The following is an 11,362-nucleotide window of genomic DNA, read 5'->3' on the forward strand; positions in this document are numbered from 1 at the left end:
ATAGACTGTGTGGTGTATTGTGGATATATTATAGACTGTGTGGTGTATTGTGGATATATTATAGACTGTGTGGTGTATTGTGGATATGTTATAGACTGTGTGGTGTATTGTGGATATGTAATAGACTGTGTTGTGTATAGTGCATATATTATAGACTGTGTGGTGTATTGTGGATATATTATAGACTGTGTGGGGTATTGTGGATATGTTATAGACTGTATTGTGTATTGTGTTCATAGTAGATATGTTATAGACTGTGTGGTGTATTGTGTTCATAGTGGATATATTATAGACTGTGTGGTGTATTGTGGATATGTTAGAGACTGTGTGGTGTATTGTGGATATATTATAGACTGTGTGGTGTATTGTGGATATGTTATAGACTGTGTGGTGTATTGTGGATATATTATAGACTGTATTGTGTTCATAGTTGTCACAGTTGTCTTCGTCTTCTGACGATAATGCGAAATCGTCATCAGAAAATGTGGACCAAAACGCAGGAGGTACGTGAATGCTCATCTTGATTTTTAATTAATCTCAAAAATGAACATACAAAATAACAAAACACAAAAAACGAACACTCGACAAATAAACAGTCTGGTAAGGCACAAGGCTATACACAGAATAATCACCCACAAATCACACACACAAACACACCCTAATATATGGGACTCTCAATCAAAGGCAGATAGACAACACCTGCCTTCAACTGAGAGTCCCAACCCCAATTAACCAAACATAGAAACACACACACCAGACTAACCATAGAATACAAACACATAGACCATCAACCAAAAACCCGGAAATACTAAATCAAACACCCTTTACACAAACACACCACCCCGAACCACATAAAACAAATACCCCCTGCCACGCCCTGACCAAACTACAAAACAATTAACCTTATATACTGGCCAGGACGTGACAGTACCCCCCCCTTAAAGGTGCTACCCTAGAAGCACCTTAACAAAAAATAACCCCAAGCAACACCAACAAAAAGTCCCCTTTTCTAAAGGGAGGGAAGGGAGGGTGGCTGCCGTCAACGACGGCACTGTGCGACACCCCCCCCTCCCCAACCCACCTATTTCTGGAGGTGGCTCTGGTTCCGGCCGTTCCAGGCTGTCGGGCCACACTGGCATCGCCGAGGGGCAGTCGGGCCAGTCTGGCATCGCCGGGGGGCAGTCGGGGCAGTCTGGCAATTCGGGAGAGTCTGGGCAGTCTGGCAATTCGGGAGAGTCTGGGCAGTCTGGCAATTCGGGAGAGTCTGGGCAGTCTGGCAATTCGGGAGAGTCTGGGCAGTCTGGCAATTCGGGAGAGTCTGGCAATTCGGGACAGTCTGGGCAGTCTGGCAATTCGAGACAGTCTGGGCAGTCTGGCAATTCGGGACAGTCTGGGCAGTCTGGCAATTCGGGACAGTCTGGGCAGTCTGGCAATTCGGGACAGTCTGGGCAGTCTGGCCACTCGGGACAGTCTGGGCAGTCTGGCCACTCGGGCCACTCCGGCAGTTCAGGGCAGTCTGGCCACTCCGGCAGTTCAGGGCAGTCTGGCCACTCCGGCAGTTCAGGGCAGTCTGGCCACTCCGGCAGTTCAGGGCAGTCTGGCCACTCCGGCAGTTCAGGGCAGTCTGGCCACTCCGGCAGTTCAGGGCAGTCTGGCCACTCCGGCAGTTCAGCGCATTCTGGCCACTCCGGCAGTTCAGCGCATTCTGGCCACTCCGGCAGTTCAGCGCAGTCTGGCCACTCCGGCAGTTCAGCGCAGTCTGGCCACTCCGGCAGTTCAGCGCAGTCTGGCCACTCCGGCAGTTCAGCGCAGTCTGGCCACTCCGGCAGTTCAGCGCAGTCTGGCCACTCCGGCAGTTCAGCGCAGTCTGGCCACTCCTGCAGTTCAGCGCAGTCTGGCCACTCCGGCAGTTCAGCGCAGTCTGACCACTCCGGCAGTTCAGCGCAGTCTGGCCACTCCGGCAGTTCAGCGCAGTCTGACCTCTCTGGCGACTGTTGACTGGCGGGCAGCTCTGACGACTGTTGACTGGCGGGCAGCTCTGATGACTGTTGACTGGCGGGCAGCTCTGAAGATGACTGTTGACTGGCGGGCAGCTCTGACGATGACTGTTGACTGGCGGGCAGCTCTGACGATGACTGTTGACTGGCGGGCAGCTCTGACGATGACTGTTGACTGGCGGGCAGCTCTGACGATGACTGTTGACTGGCGGGCAGCTCTGACGATGACTGTTGACTGGCGGGCAGCTCTGACGATGACTGTTGACTGGCGGGCAGCTCTGACGATGACTGTTGACTGGCGGGCAGCTCTGACGATGACTGTTGACTGGCGGGCAGCTCTGACGATGACTGTTGACTGGCGGGCAGCTCTGACGATGACTGTTGACTGGCGGGCAGCTCTGATGATGACTGTTGACTGGCGAGGCTGGGTTGACGCACTTGTAGCCTGGTGCGTGGTGCTGGTACTGGGCTTACCAGATTATGTACACGCACCTCCAGGCTAGTGCGGGGAGCGGGAACAGGACGAGTCGGACTGGGTTGACGCACTTCCGGGTCCGCATGAGAGACAGGAGCTGGAAACCCAGGGCTATGGAGGCGCACAGCCGGTCTAGATCTTACCTCCTGCACAACCCGCCTTGGCTGGATGGAACTAGTAGCCCTGTACGAGCGGGGTGCTCGTACAGGGCAGACTGGGCTGTGCAGGGGCCTGATGGTAGCCGTGCGTAGAGCGGGAGTTGGGTAGCCTGGTCCTCGGAGGCGTACCGGCGACCAGATGCGCTGTGCAGGCATCCTCCTACCAGGCTGGATGCCCGCTCTAGCACGGCACCTGCGAGGGGCTGGAATAACGCGCACCGGACTGTGCGTGCGTATGGGTGAGATAGTGCACTCCTCAGCGAAACATAGCGCTCTCCACCCCATACGCTCCTCCATATAACCACGAGTAGCTGGCTTCCGGCTCTTCTTACGCCTAGCCAAACTACCCGTGTGCCCCCCCCCCAAAATTTTCTTGGGGGTGCCTCTCGTGCTTCTCCTTCAGCGCGTACTTGGCCTCGTACCACCGCCTCTCTGCCTTGGCTGCCTCAATTTCCCACTGCGGGCGTCGATAATCCCCAGCCTGGTGCCAAGGTCCGGCCCCGTCCAGATCTTCCTCCCAAGTCCACTTCTCCCGCCAGTCCAACTCGAACTCCGTCTGCTCCTTCCTCTGCTGCTTGGTCCTTTGGTGGTGGGTGATTCTGTCACAGTTGTCTTCGTCTTCTGACGATAATGCGAAATCGTCATCAGAAAATGTGGACCAAAACGCAGCAGGTACGTGAATGCTCATCTTGATTTTTAATTAATCTCAAAAATGAACATACAAAATAACAAAACACAAAAAACGAACACTCGACAAATAAACAGTCTGGTAAGGCACAAGGCTATACACAGAATAATCACCCACAAATCACACACACAAACACACCCTAATATATGGGACTCTCAATCAAAGGCAGACAGACAACACCTGCCTTCAACTGAGAGTCCCAACCCCAATTAACCAAACATAGAAACACACACACCAGACTAACCATAGAATACAAACACATAGACCATCAACCAAAAACCCGGAAATACTAAATCAAACACCCTTTACACAAACACACCACCCCGAACCACATAAAACAAATACCCCCTGCCACGCCCTGACCAAACTACAAAACAATTAACCTTATATACTGGCCAGGACGTGACAATAGTGGATATATTATAGACTGTGTGGTGTATTGTGGTTATATTGTAGACTGTGTGGTGTATTGTGGATATATTATAGACTGTGTGGTGTATTGTGGATATATTATAGACTGTGTGGTGTATTGTGTTCATAGTGGATATATTATTGACTCTGTGGTGTATAGTGGATATATAATAGACTGTATTGTGTTCATAGTGGATATATTATAGACTGTGTGTTGTATTGTGTTCATAGTGGATATATTATAGACTGTGTGGTGTATTGTGGATATATTATAGACTGTGTGGTGTATTGTGGATATATTATAGACTGTGTGGTGTATTGTGGATATATTATAGACTGTGTGGTGTATTGTGGATATGTTATAGTCTGTGTGGTGTATTGTGGATATGTAATAGACTGTGTTGTGTATAGTGGATATATTATAGACTGTGTGGTGTATTGTGGATATATTATAGACTGTGTGGTGTATTGTGGATATGTTATAGACTGTATTGTGTATTGTGTTCATAGTAGATATATTATAGACTGTGTGGTGTATTGTGGATATGTTATAGACTGTGTGGTGTATTGTGGATATATTATAGACTGTGTGGTGTATTGTGGATATATTATAGACTGTGTGGTGTATTGTGGATATGTTATAGACTGTGTGGTGTATTGTGGATATGTTATAGACTGTGTGGTGTATTGTGGATATATTATAGACTGTATTGTGTTCATAGTGGATATATCATAGACTGTGTGGTGTATTGTGGTTATATTGTGGACTGTGTGGTGTATTGTGGATATATTATAGACTGTGGTGTATTGTGGATATATTATAGACTGTGTGGTGTATTGTGTTCACAGTGGATATATTATAGACTGCATGGTGTATAGTGGATATATTATAGACTTTATTGTGTTCATAGTGGATATGTTATAGACTGTGTGGTGTAGTGTTCATAGTGGATATATTATAGACTGTGTGGTGTATAGTGGATATATTATAGACTGTATTGTGTTCATAGTGGATGTTATAGACTGTGTGGTGTATTGTGGATATATTATAGACTGTATTGTGTTCATAGTGGATATATTATAGACTGTATTGTGTTCATAGTGGATATGTTATAGACTGTATTGTGTTCATAGTGGATATATTATAGACTGTGTGGTGTATTGTGGATATATTATAGACTGTGTGGTGTATTGTGGATATATTATAGACTGTGTTGTATTGTGGATATATTATAGACTGTGTGGTGTATTGTGGATATGTTATAGTCTGTGTGGTGTATTGTGGATATGTAATAGACTGTGTTGTGTATAGTGGATATATTATAGACTGTGTGGTGTATTGTGGATATATTATAGACTGTGTGGTGTATTGTGGATATATTATAGACTGTGTGGTGTATTGTGGATATATTATAGACTGTGTGGTGTATTGTGGATATGTTATAGACTGTGTGGTGTATTGTGGATATGTAATAGACTGTGTTGTGTATAGTGCATATATTATAGACTGTGTGGTGTATTGTGGATATATTATAGACTGTGTGGGGTATTGTGGATATGTTATAGACTGTATTGTGTATTGTGTTCATAGTAGATATGTTATAGACTGTGTGGTGTATTGTGTTCATAGTGGATATATTATAGACTGTGTGGTGTATAGTGGATATATTATAGACTGTATTGTGTTCATAGTGGATGTTATAGACTGTGTGGTGTATTGTGGATATATTATAGACTGTGTGGTGTATAGTGGATATATTATAGACTGTGTGGTGTATTGTGTTCATAGTGGATATATTGTAGACTGTGTGGTGTATTGTGGATATATTATAGACTGTGTGGTGTATTGTGGATATATTATAGACTGTGTGGTGTATTGTGGATATATTATAGACTGTGTTGTATTGTGGATATATTATAGACTGTGTGGTGTATTGTGGATATGTTATAGTCTGTGTGGTGTATTGTGGATATGTAATAGACTGTGTTGTGTATAGTGAATATATTATAGACTGTGTGGTGTATTGTGGATATATTATAGACTGTGTGGTGTATTGTGGATATATTATAGACTGTGTGGTGTATTGTGGATATATTATAGACTGTGTGGTGTATTGTGGATATGTTATAGACTGTGTGGTGTATTGTGGATATGTAATAGACTGTGTTGTGTATAGTGCATATATTATAGACTGTGTGGTGTATTGTGGATATATTATAGACTGTGTGGGGTATTGTGGATATGTTATAGACTGTATTGTGTATTGTGTTCATAGTAGATATGTTATAGACTGTGTGGTGTATTGTGTTCATAGTGGATATATTATAGACTGTGTGGTGTATTGTGGATATGTTAGAGACTGTGTGGTGTATTGTGGATATATTATAGACTGTGTGGTGTATTGTGGATATGTTATAGACTGTGTGGTGTATTGTGGATATATTATAGACTGTATTGTGTTCATAGTTGTCACAGTTGTCTTCGTCTTCTGACGATAATGCGAAATCGTCATCAGAAAATGTGGACCAAAACGCAGCAGGTACGTGAATGCTCATCTTGATTTTTAATTAATCTCAAAAATGAACATACAAAATAACAAAACACAAAAAACGAACACTCGACAAATAAACAGTCTGGTAAGGCACAAGGCTATACACAGAATAATCACCCACAAATCACACACACAAACACACCCTAATATATGGGACTCTCAATCAAAGGCAGATAGACAACACCTGCCTTCAACTGAGAGTCCCAACCCCAATTAACCAAACATAGAAACACACACACCAGACTAACCATAGAATACAAACACATAGACCATCAACCAAAAACCCGGAAATACTAAATCAAACACCCTTTACACAAACACACCACCCCGAACCACATAAAACAAATACCCCCTGCCACGCCCTGACCAAACTACAAAACAATTAACCTTATATACTGGCCAGGACGTGACAATAGTGGATATATTATAGACTGTGTGGTGTATTGTGGTTATATTGTAGACTGTGTGGTGTATTGTGGATATATTATAGACTGTGTGGTGTATTGTGGATATATTATAGACTGTGTGGTGTATTGTGTTCATAGTGGATATATTATTGACTCTGTGGTGTATAGTGGATATATAATAGACTGTATTGTGTTCATAGTGGATATATTATAGACTGTGTGTTGTATTGTGTTCATAGTGGATATATTATAGACTGTGTGGTGTATTGTGGATATATTATAGACTGTGTGGTGTATTGTGGATATATTATAGACTGTGTGGTGTATTGTGGATATATTATAGACTGTGTGGTGTATTGTGGATATGTTATAGTCTGTGTGGTGTATTGTGGATATGTAATAGACTGTGTTGTGTATAGTGGATATATTATAGACTGTGTGGTGTATTGTGGATATATTATAGACTGTGTGGTGTATTGTGGATATATTATAGACTGTGTGGTGTATTGTGGATATGTTATAGACTGTGTGGTGTATTGTGGATATATTATAGACTGTGTGGGGTATTGTGGATATGTTATAGACTGTATTGTGTATTGTGTTCATAGTAGATATATTATAGACTGTGTGGTGTATTGTGGATATGTTATAGACTGTGTGGTGTATTGTGGATATATTATAGACTGTGTGGTGTATTGTGGATATATTATAGACTGTGTGGTGTATTGTGGATATGTTATAGACTGTGTGGTGTATTGTGGATATGTTATAGCCTGTGTGGTGTATTGTGGATATATTATAGACTGTATTGTGTTCATAGTGGATATATCATAGACTGTGTGGTGTATTGTGGTTATATTGTGGACTGTGTGGTGTATTGTGGATATATTATAGACTGTGGTGTATTGTGGATATATTATAGACTGTGTGGTGTATTGTGTTCACAGTGGATATATTATAGACTGCATGGTGTATAGTGGATATATTATAGACTTTATTGTGTTCATAGTGGATATGTTATAGACTGTGTGGTGTAGTGTTCATAGTGGATATATTATAGACTGTGTGGTGTATAGTGGATATATTATAGACTGTATTGTGTTCATAGTGGATGTTATAGACTGTGTGGTGTATTGTGGATATATTATAGACTGTATTGTGTTCATAGTGGATATATTATAGACTGTATTGTGTTCATAGTGGATATGTTATAGACTGTATTGTGTTCATAGTGGATATATTATAGACTGTGTGGTGTATTGTGGATATATTATAGACTGTGTGGTGTATTGTGGATATATTATAGACTGTGTTGTATTGTGGATATATTATAGACTGTGTGGTGTATTGTGGATATGTTATAGTCTGTGTGGTGTATTGTGGATATGTAATAGACTGTGTTGTGTATAGTGGATATATTATAGACTGTGTGGTGTATTGTGGATATATTATAGACTGTGTGGTGTATTGTGGATATATTATAGACTGTGTGGTGTATTGTGGATATATTATAGACTGTGTGGTGTATTGTGGATATGTTATAGACTGTGTGGTGTATTGTGGATATGTAATAGACTGTGTTGTGTATAGTGCATATATTATAGACTGTGTGGTGTATTGTGGATATATTATAGACTGTGTGGGGTATTGTGGATATGTTATAGACTGTATTGTGTATTGTGTTCAGAGTAGATATGTTATAGACTGTGTGGTGTATTGTGTTCATAGTGGATATATTATAGACTGTGTGGTGTATTGTGGATATGTTAGAGACTGTGTGGTGTATTGTGGATATATTATAGACTGTGTGGTGTATTGTGGATATGTTATAGACTGTGTGGTGTATTGTGGATATATTATAGACTGTATTGTGTTCATAGTGGATATATTATAGACTGTGTGGTGTATTGTGGTTATATTGTAGACTGTGTGGTGTATTGTGGATATATTATAGACTGTGTGGTGTATTGTGGATATATTATAGACTGTGTGGTGTATTGTGTTCATAGTGGATATATTATTGACTCTGTGGTGTATAGTGGATATATAATAGACTGTATTGTGTTCATAGTGGATATATTATAGACTGTGTGTTGTATTGTGTTCATAGTGGATATATTATAGACTGTGTGGTGTATTGTGGATATATTATAGACTGTGTGGTGTATTGTGGATATATTATAGACTGTGTGGTGTATTGTGGATATATTATAGACTGTGTGGTGTATTGTGGATATGTTATAGTCTGTGTGGTGTATTGTGGATATGTAATAGACTGTGTTGTGTATAGTGGATATATTATAGACTGTGTGGTGTATTGTGGATATATTATAGACTGTGTGGTTTATTGTGGATATATTATAGACTGTGTGGTGTATTGTGGATATGTTATAGACTGTGTGGTGTATTGTGGATATGTAAAAGACTGTGATGTGTATAGTGCATATATTATAGACTGTGTGGTGTATTGTGGATATATTATAGACTGTGTGGGGTATTGTGGATATTTTATAGACTGTATTGTGTATTGTGTTCATAGTAGATATGTTATAGACTGTGTAGTTTATTGTGTTCATAGTGGATATATTATAGACTGTGTGGTGTATTGTGGATATGTTATAGACTGTGTGGTGTATTGTGGATATATTATAGACTGTGTGGTGTATTGTGGATATATCATAGACTGTGTGGTGTATTGTGGATATGTTATAGACTGTGTGGTGTATTGTGGATATGTTATAGACTGTGTGGTGTATTGTGGATATATTATAGACTGTGTGGTGTATTGTGGATATATTATAGACTGTGTGGTGTATTGTGGATATATTATAGACTGTGTGGTGTATTGTGGATATATTATAGACTGTGTGGGGTATTGTGGATATTTTATAGACTGTATTGTGTATTGTGTTCATAGTAGATATGTTATAGACTGTGTAGTTTATTGTGTTCATAGTGGATATATTATAGACTGTGTGGTGTATTGTGGATATATTATAGACTGTGTGGTGTATTGTGGATATATTATAGACTGTGTGGTGTATTGTGGATATGTTATAGACTGTGTGGTGTATTGTGGATATGTTATAGACTGTGTGGTGTATTGTGGATATATTATAGACTGTGTGGTGTATTGTGGATATATTATAGACTGTGTGGTGTATTGTGGATATATTGTAGACTGTGTGGTGTATTGTGGATATATTATAGACTGTGTGGTGTATTGTGGATATATTATAGACTGTGTGGTGTATTGTGTTCATAGTGGATATATTATTGACTCTGTGGTGTATAGTGGATATATAATAGACTGTATTGTGTTCATAGTGGATATATTATAGACTGTGTGTTGTATTGTGTTCATAGTGGATATATTATAGACTGTGTGGTGTATTGTGGATATATTATAGACTGTGTGGTGTATTGTGGATATATTATAGACTGTGTGGTGTATTGTGGATATATTATAGACTGTGTGGTGTATTGTGGATATGTTATAGTCTGTGTGGTGTATTGTGGATATGTAATAGACTGTGTTGTGTATAGTGGATATATTATAGACTGTGTGGTGTATTGTGGATATATTATAGACTGTGTGGTTTATTGTGGATATATTATAGACTGTGTGGTGTATTGTGGATATGTTATAGACTGTGTGGTGTATTGTGGATATGTAAAAGACTGTGATGTGTATAGTGCATATATTATAGACTGTGTGGTGTATTGTGGATATATTATAGACTGTGTGGGGTATTGTGGATATTTTATAGACTGTATTGTGTATTGTGTTCATAGTAGATATGTTATAGACTGTGTAGTTTATTGTGTTCATAGTGGATATATTATAGACTGTGTGGTGTATTGTGGATATGTTATAGACTGTGTGGTGTATTGTGGATATATTATAGACTGTGTGGTGTATTGTGGATATATCATAGACTGTGTGGTGTATTGTGGATATGTTATAGACTGTGTGGTGTATTGTGGATATGTTATAGACTGTGTGGTGTATTGTGGATATATTATAGACTGTGTGGTGTATTGTGGATATATTATAGACTGTGTGGTGTATTGTGGATATATTATAGACTGTGTGGGGTATTGTGGATATTTTATAGACTGTATTGTGTATTGTGTTCATAGTAGATATGTTATAGACTGTGTAGTTTATTGTGTTCATAGTGGATATATTATAGACTGTGTGGTGTATTGTGGATATATTATAGACTGTGTGGTGTATTGTGGATATATTATAGACTGTGTGGTGTATTGTGGATATGTTATAGACTGTGTGGTGTATTGTGGATATGTTATAGACTGTGTGGTGTATTGTGGATATATTATAGACTGTGTGGTGTATTGTGGATATATTATAGACTGTGTGGTGTATTGTGGATATATTATAGACTGTGTGGTGTATTGTGGATATATTATAGACTGTATTGTGTTCATAGTGGATATATTATAGACTGTGTGGTGTATTGTGGTTATATTGTGGACTGTGTGGTGTATTTTGGATATATTATAGACTGTGTGGTGTATTGTGGATATATTATAGACTGTGTGGTGTATTGTATTCATAGTGGATATATTATAGACTGTATGGTGTATAGTGGATATATGATAGACTGTATTGTGTTCATAGTGGATATGTTATAGACTGTGTGGTGTAGT

Source organism: Salmo salar, chromosome 01, assembly GCF_965601325.2.
Source record: "Salmo salar chromosome 01, fSalSal1, whole genome shotgun sequence".
NCBI classification, from domain to species: Eukaryota; Metazoa; Chordata; class Actinopteri; order Salmoniformes; family Salmonidae; genus Salmo; species Salmo salar.